Here is a 15,399-nt window from a genome sequence, read left to right as displayed (position 1 = left end):
TGTAAACATAGCAGGCGTATCTTTTCAGTGACAGGGAGAGATCACAGGATTCAGCATAGATGAACCTGCGATCTCTGTGTCTCTCACAGAACCCCCACACACACACATCAGTAAGCATGAGGCATACATTTAACCCCTTGATCATCAACAGTGTTAACCCCTTCCCTGCCAGTGTCATTTTTACAGTAACAGTGCATATTTATAGAACTGATTACTGTAGTAATGTCACTGGTCCCCCCAAAAGTGTCAAAAATGTCAATTAGGAGTCCGATCTGTCCGCCGCAATGTCGCAGTCCCGCAAAAAATCGCAGATCACTGCCATTACTAATAAAAAAACAATAAAAATGACATAAATCTTAGTTAGTAAATGCGATAACTTTTGCGCAAACCAATCAAATACACTTATTGCGATTTTTTTTTACCAAACATATGTAACAGAAAACAAATTGGCCTAAAATGTTAAAAATGTTTGATTTTTACATTTTTTTTTTTTGGGGGGGGGGATGTTATATAGAAGAAAGTGAAAAATATTGTTTTTTTTTTTCAAAATTGTCGCTCTTTTTTTGTTTTGCACAGGTGATCAAATACCACCAAAAGAAAGCTCTATTTGTGGGAAAAAAAAAGGATGTAAATTTTGTTTGGATACAGCTTTGCATGACCGCGCAATTGTCCATTAAAGTAACACAGTGCCGAATCATAAAATAGGGCCTGGTCAGGAAGGGGGTAAAATCTTCCGGGGCTAAAGTCGTTAAAGGAGTATATTTTGTTTTTTGTGCTGTGTCAGTATTGTCAAAAAACAACCAGGTGATCTTTATTGGCATTCCGTTTTGACTCCGTGTCCCAGTGCTGGAAAATTATTCACATCTACCGGTTGGAATTTTTAGTTCCTATTTGGGCTTTATTCGATTAAATCAAAGGATGACCAACATTAACAAAGGGACAGGAAAACAGATACAAGACTTGAATTAACACTATTGATAGCTGCAATGTAAGAAAATAAATAATTAACTATTTTCATATATATTATATTGATAGTGAACATCATATATCCGATTAAATGCATGGAGAGAGCTAAACAATCCAAAATAGAATTGAATATAACATAATTCATTAGTTTATGATTAAGGGCATACTTAGACAGAGAGGACCATAGGGTATACAGGTGATTACAGGTGAATCACACATGATGTTCGTTATGGATAAAAATACACGAAAATAGTTCATTCATTTATTTTCTACATTGCAGCTATCAAAAGCCATTTTTTGAAAGCAGATAGAGCCAATTCATGGAAGAGTATATTTTTGGTTATTCACACAGTCTAGTAAGTAGTTTATCTCAGTGTCTAAAGCCTAGTACATACTACAAATGTTTTGTTTAGTTTAACCCAGCAGGGCTAAATGAAAAAATGTGACAGCTCAAGAGAAGCCGCTGTACTAACTATGAGATGTTAGTACAGTGATTTCCCCTTCTGTTCTATTGTGTTCTGACAGGGGGACAGTCCTTGGCTGAGAGCTCTGATCAGGAGCCAATCAGCAGACCTTTTTCAGATATGCCCCTTCGACAAAAGCCACTTGAACGGTCGGCTTCTTTGGGAACAACAGGATTACACATGGGCTGAATGTCCGTCGGTTTCTATTGAACTGGCCGATGCCACTTGACATTCGGCCCATGAGTACTAGGCTTAAACTTGCAACATCATAGAAAAGACAATTAGAGCCCATTCACACTGCCGCGACTTGTCAGGCGACTTGTCAGCCTGACAAGTCGCGGTCGGTCGCGTTCCATTGAGTAGTACAGGACCCGTTCTAATAGGAGCGACACAAGTCGCTCCGACTTAGAAAAAGGGTCCTGTACTACTTTGGGGCGACCTCGGAGCGACTTGCATAGACTTCCATTATGTGAAGTCCCTGCAAGTCGCGCTGAAGTCGCGGTGCACAGCGGTGCACGCGACTTCACAGGTCGTCCCCCGAAGTCGTGTCGCCTCAGTGTGAACCGGCTCTAAAAGCTATGTTTTAAAAAAAATCTCTCTGCCCACCTGTAGATTTACCTAATTAATCTTTGAAATAAGGTGCATGTTGTCTCAAGAATGCTGAGAGGGCATTTGTTAAATTTCAAAGACACTTTGTTGGGAAGGGGGAAAACAGAGGCCGGTAAAAGTTCAGACACCTAAAGATGCCTGTACACACTTGCAGCAGCATACTAAATCCTCCTAGAATAACCGAATGTCACAACTTGCTAACAGACAAAGCTCCGACACTTCCAGTCTCTTTAACAATAGGCTATCTTAGCTCTTTGCTGGTATAGTCAGTCACTGGGGACAGCTTGTGTCTAGAACCAACTTAACTTGGCTGAGAAATGTAAGAATTAATTTGCACCCCTGTACTACAATATGTACAGTGTCTTCATAAATCTATTTGAAAGATGCTTTTGAATTCAATAATAGTTTATCCAACTAATAGCATTAAATAGAGCAGCACATTCTGTTGAAAAGAAGCAATAATAGGGATGTATTGTCATCATCTCATCATCATTTATTGTAATGCATAAGGATATTCAAGGGTTGGTTTAACATATTAATAGCCCCTTTGTGCAATATGAACAGCACTTCCTGCCCTGGGGGTAACATTGCTTCTGACAGCTCCATATGGCCCTCCTGGATTATATCATCAGATATTAAGTAGCTGTTCACTACATCTTACAATGGCAGCGGTATCATAACTGACAGCACCATATGGGATAGGAACAGAGAGTGGCCATGTATTGAGTGCTCTCTGTTTTGGCAACGCCATTGTACTTGAAAGCCATATGGTACATCTCAAGAAAATGATAACCACTTTCAGCCTTATGAATACTCAGAAAGATTACTTTAGATTGAAGTTAGTTTCGTACTAAAATGTATTGTGTTTGCTATAATGTATATGCAGAAATTAGAGACGTTTAAATGGTCTGTCAAGAAGAGCTCTGGAATCCATATTGTTCTTCTGAGAACTCATATGCTCTATTGAATACTTAAAAGAAAAATATGGCCAAAAACATGGCAAAATGATTACCCTATGTCGCCATGCATTCGTGGCTTTTTTGGTCATACTTTTTTTGTGGGTGACAGGAGTGCACCTACTTTTGCTTTTCTGCAGCCCAGATTCAACTTATAGATGGCTATTGGCCACCATAAGCTGGAATCACAGAGCCACTCCAGGCTCTGGAAGGATCCCATTCATACAATTGGGATCCACACTGCTGCCTGACTGACAACTAGCTGTCAGCTCTCAGCTCTCAGCTCTCAGCTGAGAGCCAAATCCAGCTGTGCTTATCCCCTCTCCAGTAAGTGCTGGAGGGGCAGAGTAAAGAGTGGTGACTAACAGTCTCTGCTCTCTGCTCTGAGCAGACGGAGAACTGGGCAATCAGCAGTCATGTGATTGCTGAGTTCTCTTATCATGACGATGCTGCAACATAGAGTTGAGTATGTGTGCTTGTTTTTTTATGTACCCCAAACTTCTCTTTGAAAGCCCAAATAAACTTTAGACTTGTGCATGACGGAAAATTTTGTTTTGTTTTCATTCGTAAAATACATAATTTCGTTCTGTTATATTCGTTAGGTTACATTAATTCCTTTTCAGATAATTCATTATTTCTGTAAAGTATAGATATTCGTTATAACGAATCAGTTTGTTTTATTGTTTGATTTTTGGATAATTTGTTATGTATTCGTGATAACGATTCATAATTCAGAAAGTCGTTTGTTTATTGAATCAATTAACACACACACAATGACACTATGGCTCTATTCACACTACCGCGACTTGTCAGGCGACTTGTCAGCCTGACAAGTCGCGGTCCCTCGCGGTCCATGCAGTGCTACAGGACCCGTTCTAATAGGAGCGACACAAGTCGCTCCGACTTAGAAAAAGGGTCCTGTACTACTTGGGGGCGACCTCGGAGCGACTTGCATAGACATTCATTATATGACTTCACAGGTCGCCCCCGAAGTCGTGCAGAAGTCGTGCCGCTGCAGTGTGAATGCGGTTTATCTCTTCTGCTGCTTTTCAAAAAACACATAATATCTGCTGAAATACAATACAACACCCTTCTCACTCAGTTCTCAGGAATGCACTTTGCCAGTAATCCAACCTCCAGCATAAAATTAATCAGCCGATTCAACCTGCTGTTTAACAAAATAACGAATTATGCCGAATTAATTTGTTATTTTCATTATAATTTCTTTCGTATTGGTTGAAGTTCATTGTATTTTACTTTGGACATCCGTATGCATCGAATTGCACATTCCTACTACATTCCAGGTGCATCAAAACAAAAGGTGCGCAAAGACTTGGAGGTTGTCTTCTTTGGAAAGCAGCTACAGCCTGAGTAGAAAAGCCTGACCCCTGCCAGCATGATGAAGGAACATTGGTCTCTGTAAAAGCAGTGGTCTCTTTGCAGGAGTCTGGACACACCCTGCTAATTCAGACCTTGGGCCAGGCCGAGGAAGGAACAGAAGAGACTCCTGCCTTGGTTGCTCTGCCAGGTGGGCGCACTTGGGGTCAGGAGCCTGTCCTTCTTCCACATCACAAAGGTTTTAACACGGTGTAGATGTAAGGTTGACAAGTAGGCTTTCGCAATTTAATCATCAAAGCTAACCACCCAATCTGTATCAGGAGTATTAAAACACCCGAACCACTCCTGATACACAGAACTTCCCCCACCCCAACCCCCAATGATGCTCTTATACTCTCTCCTGCTCAACTCCTGGCCCTGTCACTCCTGCCTTCCTAGAGCCTGGGACCTAAGCAAGGGAGTTCTGAGTGGCCACTACCTTTCTTCTGACTGGTAAACGAATGGCTTTAAGCTCCAAAAGTACCTGCGCTTATTGGATAAAGTGCAAACGTGCTATATAAATTATTTATATGTGCAAAAAAGATTAATGGTGAATATGTGAACTATTTTATTTTAAAATAAAATCAATAATTGTGTATAAATGTGCACAGTGTAATGGTGTAAACCAATAATCGGGGGAGTTGCAACTCAATCGTAAAAACGTGTAAATGGTATATGATACACACAAGGTGTACTGAGCTGCGCTCACCTTAAAAGTGCAAATATGTGGTAAATAATACCATTTAAAATTATCATATAAAGTGCATAGTGACAAATCATCAACTGTTTATATGATTAATAAATATTCTAAAAATGTATTTATTTTTTTCAAAATAAAGTACATCAAAAGTTCATGATGATATGTTCCAATAAGCGAATAAATGAATAAAAGATAAACTCTCCAAGGAATAAACTCTTCACATGGTAAAATCTTCAATCCCTTCACCATATAGGCACCCAATGTGTGAGTGTGCTTACCAGAAAGCACAGACCCCTTAATTACAGGGGGTCAGTGCAAGCAGGATCAATCAATGCGACCAGAATCCAAGTGTGTAAGACCAAGCCCTCTAGAATGGTTCACTTCACAACCTCCTGTAAACCACAGAACTCCACACTCCGTCTCCTCCTTATGCTCCTCAGCGATATGCAAACAAAGGAATGGCCAGGATAGTGAAGTACGTTTAAACAGTTTAATGTAAAATAAGGTGGACACACTTACATCAAGGACATAAAAACAGGCATAAAAGACTCGAGATTGGACACAGGACGGTACCGCTTCCGCGTTCACTGGTCCTCTCCAGACGGTCTCAAAGATGGCAATGATAGCAGGGTGATCGTATCCCAATATTCCAGACCGGTTTCGTCGGCACGTTTGGCCGTCGTTTTCAAGGGTCATGACCACATGTGGGACACACGGGATCCCAGAATGGCAATCATCTGAGGCATGCACACTAGCCCCTAACTATGCCAACATTCCCAGAGATAGGCCTCACATTTCAAAACTGTCCAGGTTGAAGGTGAAGCTTAGTGATTCTAGATGTACATGGGACTTTTTTAGCACCTTATTAACCCTTGGCTTGACTAACTTCTAAAAATTTCAAAATTTGCATCTGTTCATGTTAATAGCATTGACATATTTAAATGCCTTTTAAAAGAGACAAATCACTGAATAAAATGTACACGTTCCCAAAATATAAACAAATTTATTTGCCAGATGGAAGATCACAATTTTCTTATAATAATATTATTTTTTAATAAGAAGATTATAAATGCTATGATTTAATCATATTGCAATATGTCCCATCATCTCTTCTGTTGTTCTTGGACCAGAGGAAATTAGTCCTAGAAATGGCAGACGTCGATTGTCATTTGCAAACTCTGTGCCCCCCCCCCCCCCCCCGCATGGATGAAAATGTACAAGCTGTGTCTGTCTCAGCTAGGGTGCAAGGAAGAGGCATACTTTGCTTTGGCATCTTTGCCTTGGGTGCAAGAGGACCAAGTCCCAACATTGCTAAGACTTATTGCTCTGCAGTCAGTAGAGCTTATACCCACTGTTGATTGGAGAGCACTAGCTTTGACACAACAAGGAGCATATCTGACCTCTACAGAGAGACCACTGCTTCTACACAGTGGGCAAGGTTCCTTAAGAACGCAATGCATGGAAACATAGGGTAATGCTTCGCCATGTTTTGTGCTTCAGTGTTTTAGTGTGTTGGGTGGCTTGAAAAATGAATAGAACCGCAACACACTAATGTGAGCATGATGTGGCATCACATTGCGGTAATGTATATTATGTGATCGTGGCCTAATGGTGGGCAAAAATAAAAACATGAAAGAGATTTAAACATTTTGCATATAAGTCTAAAACAAAAAGTGTGATCTAGAGTTTAATTTTTGAGGGGATTTCTTCAATTCCCCATGGTAGGCCTTCTCTTAAATATATACAGTATACTACCAAAAGTATTGGGACACCTGCCTTTACACGCACATGACCTTAAATGGCATCCCAGTCTTCAGGTTCAATATTGAGTTCAATATTGAGTTGGCCCACCTTTTGCAGCTATAACAGCTTCAACTCTTGTGGGAAGGATGTCCACAAGGTTTAGGAGTGTGTCTATGGGATTATTTGACTATTCTTCCAGAAGCGCATTTGTGAGGTCAGGCACTGATGTTGGATGGGAAGGCCTGGCTCGCAGTCCCTGCTCTAATTCATCCCAAAGGTATTCTGTTGTGTTGAGGTCAGGACTCTGTGCAGGCCAGTCAAGTTCCTTTACCCCAAACTCACTCATCAGTATCTTTATGGACCCTGTTTGTGCACTGGTGCACAGCCATGTTGGAACAGGAAGGGCCCATCCCCAAACTGTTCCCAAAAGTTGGGAGCATGAAATTGGCCAAAATGTCTTGGCATGCTAATTCCTTAAGAGTTCCCTTCACTGAAACTAAGGGGCCAAGCCCAACCCCTGAAAAACAACCCCACACCATAATCCCCCCTCCACCAAATGATATGGGCCAGTGGCCAAAGCAAGGTCCATAAAGACATGGTTGAGCAAGTTTGGGGTTGAGGAACTTGACTGGTCTGCTCAGAGTCCTGACCTTAACCCCATAGAACACCTTTGGGATGAATTGGAGCCGAGGCCTTTATGTCCACATCAGTGCCTGTCCTCACAAAATGCGCTTCTGGAAGAATGGTCAAACATTCCCATAGACACACTCCTAAACCTGGTGGACAGCCTTCCCAGAATAGTTGAAGCTGTTATAGCTGCAAAGGGTGGGCCAACTCAATATTAAACCTTACGGACTAAAGCTGGGGTGCCATTAAAGTTCATGTGTGTGTGTACAGGCAGGCCCCCAATATTTTTTGTAGTATAGTGTATAATGATAAGAAATATTTTACATTGAAATTAAGTTGTATGTAAATCCTAACAATTAACTTTTTCTTATTTTTCTCTCTTTTGCTCTTTTAATAATCCCATAGAATCCCATAGAAAGCATTTTGCTATTAAAGCGGAGTTCCGGCCACAAAATCATGCCTGTAGATTTTATGGCATCCGCTTCCTTATCCTTAAAGAGCAAGAATTGGATATTCCTGGCTTTTTTTTTTTGCTTACTTACCTTATTAGAGAGGATAATATACGCACCTTACCATCCACTTCCTCCTTCCTCGGCCGTGGCCCGCACCGTCACTTCCGCTTTGCAATGATTCCTGGGAGCTGAACGTCATCGCTCCCAGGAATCAATGCGCCTGCACCGGCCCGACGTCAGTTCCGGTGTAGGCGCGTCATACCTTGCTAAACAGCTTCTGGGCATGTCCAGAAGCTGTGCAGGGATGACGCTGCAGACCCGGAAGTGACGGCGGGGCAGGCGCAGTGCATCGTGGGACCGAAGAGGACGGAAGAGGATGCAGAAGAGGATCGCGCTGGCTTCAAGCTGCCCACACCTGAGATGGCAGCGCTGGAGAAGAAATTTTTAAAGTAAGTATTTCTTCTAAAAGGTAAGTGCGAACCGGGACAGATCAGAGGCTATCCATTGTGGAATGTACTAGCCCTGACTGTCCCGGGGGTATGTTCATTGAAATTTTTTTTCTGTGGCCGGAACTCCGCTTTAAGTTCATTCTGCCAAAAATACAATGAGTTTATTCCTTCCTGTCTGTTTTTCACTCTCATCAGTTAGAACAGTTTTGGGTTCTCTCTGCTGGACCACAGAACACTCCTTCCCTTTGTCATTGGATAAGAAGATGGGGGTGTGTTCTGTAATCATAACACCCAGCTCTAGGGTGACAACGCTGCTTCTCCATAGATAGAGTATAGTAAGCGTTGTCACCCTAGGACAGGAAGTGTGTTACTGGCAGGATCACCAGCTGAAAATGGTATAATAATAGCAGGCTGAAAGAAGAGATTGAATGTATGTAGCCACCATATTTAGGGCTGGTAATCTGCCATATTTTCCATTTGTGTTTTTTGGGTTTTGGTACACTTTAATTCTAATGCCATCTATTCTAGCTGACGATAAAAGCATGAACCAGATGGCATGCTTTTACTGATATCAGCAATGTGGATCTGGTCAGTAGAATTTCCAGTCCGCTAAAGCAGTCAAAACAAATGAAGTTGCTGTAGTTTGGTCAGTCCTTATCTGCAACAAGTCTGACAAGGGAATTTGCTACTTCCAAATCACAAACCCCTTTCCATTGTCCCATTTGCCTCCGACACCTCTGCATGTTGCTTCTCTGCTTTTTAAATGTTTGACACTGAAAAGCTGTACGTACTTTATAAATATTCATTTGGCTATGCCCCATCTACCTCGCCTCTGTTAGATGAATTTTTAACAAGCTTCTTAATCTGTTGCTCTTTGACAGAAAAGCAATATCATTTCTCAACTTTTTTTTGCCTTCCGTCTCCATTCTCCCATGGTGCAATCCCGTAATGGAATGAATTGAAAAAGAGGCAGCCTTTTGTCTAGGCGTTCGGGTAAAGCTTTAGCATCACCCTACGTTGCTTGCTTGTGCTGGTAATAGAAGAAGAGATAGCAGAGAGAAGATTCTATCTTTCTAGGACTTTCAGGAAGATAATGTATATTTCTAATATATTTTTATATTCCTGTTCTGTAACTGTCTGGAACATCAGAACTCTTGCAGCTTCCCTCGTATGTAATACATTCCTGCATCAGGCAAATAATGAAATTATATTACCTGCAGTGCGGTTACAACTGCTAGCCAGAGATACCTTGTTCAATACATTCAGTATTCTCTAAGTAGTTCTGTAATCAGTCTTCAACCCCACTCTCCAAATGTCACAAGGGATAAAAGTTAGAGTGTATGTAAAGACATTTTTTTTAAATAATGTTGGACAGATTAGGAAAAGTTTAGAAGCTTTGTAAATTTTTTTATTGCTATGTGTCCCCACTGGGGAGATTCACCCCTCTATTTGTACTGGTGATAAGTATCACTGAAATGGGGGAAAATGCCAACTTTTACGGTGGCCACTAAAACAGATGAAAACAGTCAGAGTAACAGGGGCCCCTGGTACTGTGACAACTTTCCAATATGGGAATTTTTTTCACTTTGAAAGGATGTCACTTACATAAAAAAAGGTCACTGATCCCTAACAAAGGATAGGCAACTTTACTGACTGGTAATGAGATGCAGGAGGGAGCAGAACCAATCCTGGTTCAAAAGCTCAGCTTAAGATATAAATTCACTTGGCAGGTCATCACCAAACTCCATTCCTCCATACATACACCACTACTATGCTAAAAATGTCGACTTTACTCTCATATATGGGGATGACGCCACCAAGAAGAGACAATGAAGCAGCATATAGTGAAGGTCCGCATAAAATCATAGGGAGTTTATTAAAAAAGTTCTTACAAAAGTAATTGGTCAAAAAGCATCATAAATGCATCAAGATCTGCTGCGGCGCTTAGCGTACATGTGCTTAAGTGTTCTGCCTGATGTGTTTTGTCCAAAAGGACTTCTTCAGAGGTGTGGCTTAGTGACACAAGTATGCCCATATAAATGAACACAGCTGGAAGTTTTGTCAACCGGACATTGGCCACTGGAACGCACAGTATTAGCTCATGCTTTCCAGCAGACTGGAAGTGGCTTGGCCAAAAGAGGGCGGAAGTCACAACGAGAACCAAAAGCTCTGCTATGCGTTCCACCCACCAGCTTCCATACGCATTCAAACCACATAGGGGTATACCTTTACAGGAAGCAATAGATCCTCTAGAGGCCAACTTCCCCATAAATGGAAAAGGAAGTGAAAAGACTCATAGGAGGTGTTATTAATTCCCATCACTTATATAAGAAAAATTATAAAAAAAATTATACCCCCTTAAAGGTTGCCCAGACCAATTTTCAGCTTTCAGCGCTCTCACACTTTGAATGATCTTTGGTAAAAAAAATAACCCAAATTAGTGGATATTGTTTAGTCTGTGTGAAGGTTATAGAGTCTACAAGCTATGGTGCCAATCATTGAAAATTGATTACACCTAATCACACTTGATGTACCGACGGCCTATCTCATTTCTTGAGGCCCTGAAATGTCAGGACAGTACAACCCCCCCCCCCCCCCAAATTAGCCCTTTTTGGAAAGTGGACATTCCAGGGTATTTAGTAAGAGGCATGGTCAGTTTTTTAAAGTTGTAATTTTTTCCCACAATTCTTATTCCTCTTTTTACACAAAATTGTCATAATAACAAGTTATTTCTCACACACAGTATATGCATACTTGCAATTACACCCCAAAATACATTCTGCTACTCCTCCTAAGTATGGCAATACCACGTGTGAGACTTTTGCATAGTCTGGCCACATACAGAGGCCCAACATGCAAGGAGCACCATCAGGTGTTCTAGGAGCATAAATTACACAAATAATTTCCTAACTTTTGAAGGCCCTGGAACATCAGGACAATGGAATTACTCACAAAATTACACCAGAAAGCAAACACCCCAACGTATATTCTGTGAGACATTATGAGTAGTGTTGAGCGAACACGGACTGTATTATTCGAGTTCGTACCGAATAATTGGATTTTTTGTACCCGAACACGGACACGGACACTTTACTGTATGTTCGGGTAAAAATCCGTGTTCGGTCGTTTTATTTCCGGGTTTTGCATGCTTTGGCGCTCTTTTCATGGCGGGCTTTCAACAGCCAATCAACAATCGTTTAACTGGTGTGCCTTAAGCCATCCCAGCCATGCCTGCAAATGTCTTAGTAGCTGTGATTGGCCGTCTGAAGCATGTGACCAAGTCTTTATAAGTTCGAGGCAGCCGCAGCGGCGTCATTATGCTGCTTATATCAGGGACAGAGCACACATCAACGTGCTGGCTGCTGATTAGGGAAAGATAGGCAGGAAAAAACCATTTGTGTCCGGATAGAATTGAGGGACAGGTCGGAGTGTTTAGGCAGGGCGAGTTGTAGGCATTTTAGGGATAGAGTCTGCTGAATTATAGGGTCAGTGTCTTCTACAAACTACAATCGATATTGCTGTGTGGGGGGTGGGGTGAATCTGCACTCAATCCTGATCTACGATCTCTTCTCAATCCTGTTAGGGACAGAGTCTGCTGAATTTTAGGGAAACTGTGTTCTACAAACTACAATCGATATTGCTGTGTGGTGTGGGATTGGAGATAGGCAGGTGTCAGTGATCCACATCCATTTTTCTGTGTGTGAGCTGCAGTGAACACAATCTTTTTGGGCTGCAGTGAACACAATCTTTTTGGGCTGCAGTGAACACAATCTTTTTGGGCTGCAGTGAACACAATCTTTTTGGGCTGCAGTGAACACAATCTTTTTGGGCTGCAGTGAACACAATCTTTTTGGGCTGCAGTGAACACAATCTTTTTGGGGTGCAGTGAACAAAATCTTTTTGGGGTGCAGTGAACACAATCCTTTTTGGTGTGCAGTGAACACAATCTTTGTGGGGTGCAGTGAACAAAATCCTTTGTGGGGTGCAGTGAACACAATCTTTTTGGGGTGCAGTGAACAAAATCCTTTTTGGGGTGCAGTGAACAACATCCTTTTTGGGGTGCAGTGAACACAATCTTTTTGGGGTGCAGTGAACAAAATCCTTTGTGGGGTGCAGTGAACACAATCGTTTTGGGGTGCAGTGAACACAATCTTTTTGGGGTGGAGTGAACAACATCCTTTTTGGGGTGCAGTGAACAAAATCCTTTTTGGGGTGCAGTGAACAAAATCATTTTTGGGGTGCAGTGAACACAATCTTTTTGGGGTGCAGTGAACACAATCTTTGTGGGGTGCAGTGAACACAATCTTTTTGGGGTGGAGTGAACAACATCCTTTTTGGGGTGCAGTGAACAACATCCTTTTTGGGGTGCAGTGAACACAATCTTTTTGGGGTGCAGTGAACACAATCTTTGTGGGGTACAGTGAACAGAATCTTTGTGGGGTGCAGTGAACACAATCTTTGGGGGGTACAGTGAACACAATCTTTTTGGGGTGCAGTGAACACAATCTTTGTGGGGTGCAGTGAACACAATCTTTTTGGGGTGGAGTGAACAAAATCATTTTTGGGGTGCAGTGAACAACATCCTTTTTGGGGTGCAGTGATCAAAATCCTTTTTGGGGTGCAGTGAACACAATCTTTTTGGGGTGCAGTGAACAAAATCCTTTGTGGGGTGCAGTGAACAGAATCTTTGTGGGGTGCAGTGAACACAATCTTTGGGGGGGTACAGTGAACACAATCTTTTTGGGGTGCAGTGAACACAATCTTTGTGGGGTACAGTGAACAGAATCTTTGTGGGGTGCAGTGAACACAATCTTTGGGGGGTACAGTGAACACAATCTTTTTGGGGTGCAGTGAACACAATCTTTGGGGGGTACAGTGAACACAATCTTTTTGGGGTGCAGTGAACACAATCTTTGTGGGGTGCAGTGAACACAATCTTTGGGGGGGTACAGTGAACACAATCTTTTTGGGGTGCAGTGAACAACATCCTTTTAGGGTGCAGTGAACACAATCTTTGTGGGGTGCAGTGAACAACATCCTTTTAGGGTGCAGTGAACACAATCTTTGTGGGGTACAGTGAACAGAATCTTTGTGGGGTGCAGTGAACACAATCTTTGGGGGGTACAGTGAACACAATCTTTGTGAGGTGCAGTGAACACAATCTTTGTGGGGTGCAGTGAACACAATCATTGTGGGGTGCAGTGAACTCAATCTTTGTGGGGTACAGTGAACACAATCTCATACTTCTGAAGATTTGAGGGTGCTGCCTGTTCCATACTCCCCCTACTCCTCATCTAGCCTTTTAGGGGTACAAACAATAGTAATTGGGGCCTAGTGTGGTTGTGTACGTGTGATATACATACACTTTTTTTGGATCATATTTTCTATTCCGCTATTTAATCAAAAACCTTTGGGGATCAGTTAAATTGGGGGATAGTCTGTGTTGGTACGTGTGAGAGAGATCCACCTTTCCAAGTTGTTGGGGTTCATCTCATACTTCTGAAGGTTTGAGGGTGCTGCCTGTTCCATACCCCCCCTACTCCTCATCTAGCCTTTTAGGGGTACAAACAATAGTAATTGGGGCCTAGTGTGGTTGTGTACGTGTGATATACATACACTTTTTTTGGATCATATTTTCTATTCCGCTATTTAATCAAAAACCTTTGGGGATCAGTTAAATTGGGGGATAGTCTGTGTTGGTACGTGTGAGAGAGATCCACCTTTCCAAGTTGTTGGGGTTCATCTCATACTTCTGAAGGTTTGAGGGTGCTGCCTGTTCCATACCCCCCCTACTCCTCATCTAGCCTTTTAGGGGTACAAACAATAGTAATTGGGGCCTAGTGTGGTTGTGTACGTGTGATATACATACACTTTTTTTGGATCATATTTTCTATTCCGCTATTTAATCAAAAACCTTTGGGGATCAGTTAAATTGGGGGATAGTCTGTGTTGGTACGTGTGAGAGAGATCCACCTTTCCAAGTTGTTGGGGTTCATCTCATACTTCTGAAGGTTTGAGGGTGCTGCCTGTTCCATACTCCCCCTACTCCTAGCCTTTTAGGGGTACAAACAATAGTAATTGGGGCCTAGTGTGGTTGTGTACGTGTGATATACATACACTTTTTTTGGATCATATTTTCTATTCCGCTATTTAATCAAAAACCTTTGGGGATCAGTTAAATTGGGGGATAGTCTGTGTTGGTACGTGTGAGAGAGATCCACCTTTCCAAGTTGTTGGGGTTCATCTCATACTTCTGAAGGTTTGAGGGTGCTGCCTGTTCCATACTCCCCCTACTCCTAGCCTTTTAGGGGTACAAACAATAGTAATTGGGGCCTAGTGTGGTTGTGTACGTGTGATATACATACACTTTTTTTGGATCATATTTTCTATTCCGCTATTTAATCAAAAACCTTTGGGGATCAGTTAAATTGGGGGATAGTCTGTGTTGGTACGTGTGAGAGAGATCCACCTTTCCAAGTTGTTGGGGTTCATCTCATACTTCTGAAGGTTTGAGGGTGCTGCCTGTTCCATACCCCCCCTACTCCTCATCTAGCCTTTTAGGGGTACAAACAATAGTAATTGGGGCCTAGTGTGGTTGTGTACGTGTGATATACATACACTTTTTTTGGATCATATTTTCTATTCCGCTATTTAATCAAAAACCTTTGGGGATCAGTTAAATTGGGGGATAGTCTGTGTTGGTACGTGTGAGAGAGATCCACCTTTCCAAGTTGTTGGGGTTCATCTCATACTTCTGAAGGTTTGAGGGTGCTGCCTGTTCCATACTCCCCCTACTCCTCATCTAGCCTTTTAGGGGTACAAACAATAGTAATTGGGGCCTAGTGTGGTTGTGTACGTGTGATATACATACACTTTTTTTGGATCATATTTTCTATTCCGCTATTTAATCAAAAACCTTTGGGGATCAGTTAAATTGGGGGATAGTCTGTGTTGGTACGTGTGAGAGAGATCCACCTTTCCAAGTTGTTGGGGTTCATCTCATACTTCTGAAGGTTTGAGGGTGCTGCCTGTTCCATACTCCCCCTACTCCTAGCC

The sequence above is a fragment of the Pelophylax lessonae genome (assembly GCF_965119305.1).
Source record: "Pelophylax lessonae genome assembly, chromosome: 6".
In the NCBI taxonomy this organism is placed as follows: domain Eukaryota; kingdom Metazoa; phylum Chordata; class Amphibia; order Anura; family Ranidae; genus Pelophylax; species Pelophylax lessonae.
Note: the sequence above shows the minus strand (reverse complement) of the source record.